This window comes from Heterodontus francisci, unplaced genomic scaffold (assembly GCF_036365525.1).
Source record: "Heterodontus francisci isolate sHetFra1 unplaced genomic scaffold, sHetFra1.hap1 HAP1_SCAFFOLD_43, whole genome shotgun sequence".
NCBI classification, from domain to species: domain Eukaryota; kingdom Metazoa; phylum Chordata; class Chondrichthyes; order Heterodontiformes; family Heterodontidae; genus Heterodontus; species Heterodontus francisci.
In genome coordinates, this window is record NW_027141852.1 from 19,378,791 (window position 1) to 19,383,401 (window position 4,611).

The window sequence follows — 4,611 nt, forward strand, 5'->3', positions numbered from 1 at the left end:
GTCAATCTAAATATAATGCAGACTTAGCTATCAATTAAATATCAGATAGAATTGGCACACAGTATTGATTGAATGGCACAGAATCTAACGTAATGATGTATCCTGAGATTGAAATTAAATACCATACTCAAAGCTCACATCCATTCATGAAAAAGGATGTTTAAACATCCCTATAGTGTACCCTGAGATACAAGTTACATACAAGTTCAACATTCATTACAGAGAAAGTTTCTAAGGTGCTGAAAGATATTGTAACCTGAGACACAAATTAGATACCAGTTCAGAACTCACCCACACTGTGAAATGGAATGATACAGAATCAATTCCATTAGTGTAGATCACTTTAAATCTGTTTCCCCCAGTCACTGACCTCTCTGCTAAGGTAAATAGGCCCTTCACTTCAACTCTATCCAGGCACCTCAAAATTTTGTATGTTTCAATGAGATTTCCCCTCAGCCTTCTCTGTGCCAAGGAGAACAGCCCCAGCCTATCCAGTCTTTCCTCATCGCTGCATTTTTCCAATCCCGGCAACACCCTCGTGAATCTCCTCTGCACCCTCTCTAGTGCAATTACATCCTTTCTGTAATAAGGTGATCAGAACTGCATACAGTATTCGTTGTGGCCTGACTAATGATTTATACAGTTCCAGCATAACCTCCCTGCTCTTAAATCTATACCTCGGCTAATAAAGGAAAGAATTCCATATGCCTTCTTACCACCTTAACGACCTGTCCTGCTACCTTTAGGGATCTGTGGACATTTACTCCAAGGTCCCTCACTTCCTCTACACCTCTCAGTCTTCTCCAATTAATTGTGTATTTCTTTGCCTTGTTTAACCTCCCCAAGTGCATCAACTCACACTTCTGAATTGAATTCCATTTGCCATTTTTCTGTCCATCTGAACAGACCATGAAGACCTTCCTGCAGTCTACAGCTATCCTCCTTGCTATTTACCACACAGCCAATCTTTGTGCCATCTGCAAACTCATACCCCCTACATTTACATCCGTGAAGACTACATCAACTGCACTACCCTCATCTATATTCCTTCTTAATTCTTCAAAATTTCGATCAAGTTGGTTAGACAAGATCTTCCCTTAACAAATCCATGCTGACTATCCTTGATTAATCTGTGCCTTTCGAAGTAACATTTTATCCTGTCTCTCAGAATAGATTCCAATAATTTGCCCACTACTGATGTTAGACTGACTGGCCTGTAATTATTTGGTCTCCCTCACTCCCTTTTTAAACAAAGGTACAACGTTAGCAGTCCTCCAATCCTCCATCACCACACCTGTATTCAGTGAGGTCTGGAAAATGATGATCAGCTCTTCTGCTATTTCCTCTCTTGCTTCTTTTTAACAGCCTGAGGTGCATTCCATCCGGCGTTCGTGATTTATCAACTTTCATATACACTAATCCCATTAATATGTCCTCTCTCCCTCTGTATGGATAACATCCATACTTCACACCCCTCTTCCTTATCTACAATATATGCATCTTCCCCCTCTTTTGTGAAGACAGATGCAAAGTATTTATTCAGAACAATGCCAGCATCTTCTGCCCTACACATAGGTTACCTTTTTGGTCTTTTCTGTGCCCTATTCTTTCCTTATTTATCCTTTTACTCTCAATGTATTGATAAAACATCTTTGGGTTCACCATAATTTTGATTGCCAATATTCTTTTATGCTCTCGCTTAACTTTCCTAATTTCAATGTTGATTTCCCCCCTCCACATTCTATACTCATCTTGGCTTTCTGTAGTATGCAGTTCTCTGTGTTGGGCATAAACTTTCCTTTACTGCCTTATTATACCTGTAAACTCCTTGACATCCATGGGGCTCTAGATTTGGCCTTCCCACCCTTTTTCTTTGTGGGGACATGTTGACTCTGAACCCCTGGAATCTCCCCTTTGAATTCTTCCCACTGCTCTGACACTGATTTACCTTCAACTACCTGTTTTCAGTCCACTTTCGGTAAATCAATCTTCACCTTAGTAAAGTTGGTCTTACCCCAATTGAGAACTCGAACTCCTGTTCTGTCCTTGTCCTTTCCATAATTATATTAAAACTGACTGAATTATGATCACTACCACCAAATTGCTGTCCCACTGCCGCTCCTTCCACCTGCCCCTCTTCATTTCCTAAAACTAATTCTAAAACTTCACCCTCTCTTGTCGGACTTGCTACATATTGGCTAAAAAAGTACTCCTGAATGCACCTCAAGAATTCTGCTCCCTCAATTCCCTCGACACAAAAAGTATCCCAGTTAATGTTTGGGTGGTACAAATCCCCCACTGTTACTGCCCTATTGTTCTTGCACTTCTCAGATATTTGCCTACATATCTGATCTTCCATCTCCCTCTGACTGTTTTGGGGTCTACAGTACACTCCCAGCAGTGTGATTGCCTCTTTTTTGTTCCTCAGCTCAATCTATACGGTCTCATTTGATAAACCTTCCAACATATCATCCCTCCTCACAGCTGTAATAGTTTCTTTGACCAAAATTGCCACTCCCCCTCCTTTTTTATCCCCTTCCCTCTCACGTCTGAAAACCCTGTAACCAGGAAGATTGAGCTGCCACGCCTGTCCCTCCTTTAGCCATGTTTGTGTAATAGCTATGATATCATACTGCCATGTGTCTAACTGTGCCCTGAGCTCATCTGCTTCATTTGCTATACTCCTTGCATTGATTTAGATATCGTTGAGCACTGCCAACATTTTTTGTTTTGAAGTTTCTAATCAGTGTTTCCTCTCTCTTCCAGACTCCATTAATTTTCTGCCTTCCATTTTCATTTCTGATCTGACTCTACCTTCCAGTCCCCATCTCCCTGCCAAACTAGTTTAAACCCTCCCCAACAGCACGAGCAAAACATCCTGCAAGGAACTCCGTCCTGGCTCAGTTCAGGTGCAACCCGTCCAACCTGTCCCAAAAATCTAAAGTCCTCCCTCCTGCACCATCTTTCCAGCCACACGTTCATCTGTCTTATCCATCTATTCCTGTACATTCATCTGTCTTATCCATCTATTCCTGTACTCACTTGCACGTGGCACTGGGAGTAATCCGGAGATTATTACTTTTGATGTCCTGCTTGCTAATTTCTTACCTCACTCCCTAAGTTCTGACTGCAGCACAACATCCTTATATCTACCTATGTTGTTGGTTCTGATGTGGACTACCACTGCTGGCTGTTCACCCTCCCGCTTCAGGGTGCTCTGCAACTGCTCAATGACATCCTTGACCCGGGCACCAGGGAGCCAACACTCCATTCCTGGATTCACGTCTGTGGCCATAGAAACACCTGATTGTTCCCTTGACGATTGAATCACCTATCACTATGGCTTTTCCAGTCTTCCCCGTACTCCCCTTTGCTGCTGAGTCACCCATGGTGTCATGGACTTGGCTCCGGCTGCACTCCCCAGGTGAAGCATCATTGTCCTCTGTATTCAGAACTGAATACCTGCTGGAGAGTGAGACGCACTCGGGGTGTCCTGCACTACCTGCCTGATTCTTTTTGACTGCCTGGTGGTCACCCATTCCCTCTCTCCCTGCATACTCTTAAGCTGTGGCGTGACCACATCTATAAACGTGTTATCTATGTACAAAGAACAAACAACAGTACAGCACAGGAACAGGCCATTCGGCCCTCCAAGCCCGCGCCGATCTTGATGCCTGTCTAAACTAAAACCTTCTGCACTTCAGGGGACCGTATCCCTCTCTTCCCACCCTCTTCATGTATTTGTCAAGATGCCACTTAAGCGTCGCTATCTTCCCTGCTTCCACCACCTTCCCCGGCAGCAAGTTCCAGGCACTCACCACCCTCTGTGTAAAGAACTTGCCTCGCACATCCCCTCTAAACTTTGCCCCTCTTGTCTTAAACCTGTGTCCCCTCGTAACTGACTCTGCCGCACTGTGAAAAAGCTTCTGACTATCCACTCTGTCTCTGCCACTCATAACTTTGTCAACCTCTATCATGTCGCCCCTCCACCTCCATTCTAAGTTTTGGGAAAAATAGAGTATATGACTGTATCAGTAAGTAGGAAAAGTTAAAATATGTTGTGACCAGTGGAGACGTGTGATGAGAATAAACAGATCCTCCTCTGATTTCAACGACGCAAGCATTTGTGATTTGACTCTGTAGCTTAGTTGGTTAAAGCACCTGTCTGATAAACAGAAGAGCCTGGATTCAAGTCCCAGCAGAGCCTTATTTCAGGTTTGTGATATGCTTTAGAAGTTTCCTTGTCAATCATTTATATCTCTGTTTTGTGAACTTGAACTTGGAATTCAAATTACATGATGAATTTCAGTCACAGGAGAAAACAGCCTTTGTGAAGGATGTGAGTTGGGAATGGCTGTTCCTCCTTGTCCAGCAATTCAGTGCTGATACGCCAAAGGCAACTTCTTTGATACAAATTTGTTCACGGTTACATTCAATCTGGAAAACAGCTCGACATTAATCTCACTGAAGGAAAGTGTGACTGCGTTGTATGTTTCAGAGTGTTTGTGTCGTTATGTGTTGCTTTTAACCGAGACTGGGGACATGACGCGAGTGGGAAGGTTGATCCGAGGTTTGGAATATTTGTCAATCAGGAACAAGAAAAATCAAAGG

At 43.2% G+C, this 4,611-nt stretch overlaps 1 non-coding gene across 1 annotated transcript; it reads left to right on the forward strand.

The window, feature by feature from the left end:
- The first annotated feature begins 4,133 nt into the window (after window positions 1-4,133).
- Window positions 4,134-4,207, forward strand: trnai-gau (transfer RNA isoleucine (anticodon GAU)). Its single transcript has one exon. It is a non-coding gene; the product is annotated as a tRNA-Ile (tRNA).
- The last annotated feature ends 404 nt before the right edge of the window (window positions 4,208-4,611 follow it).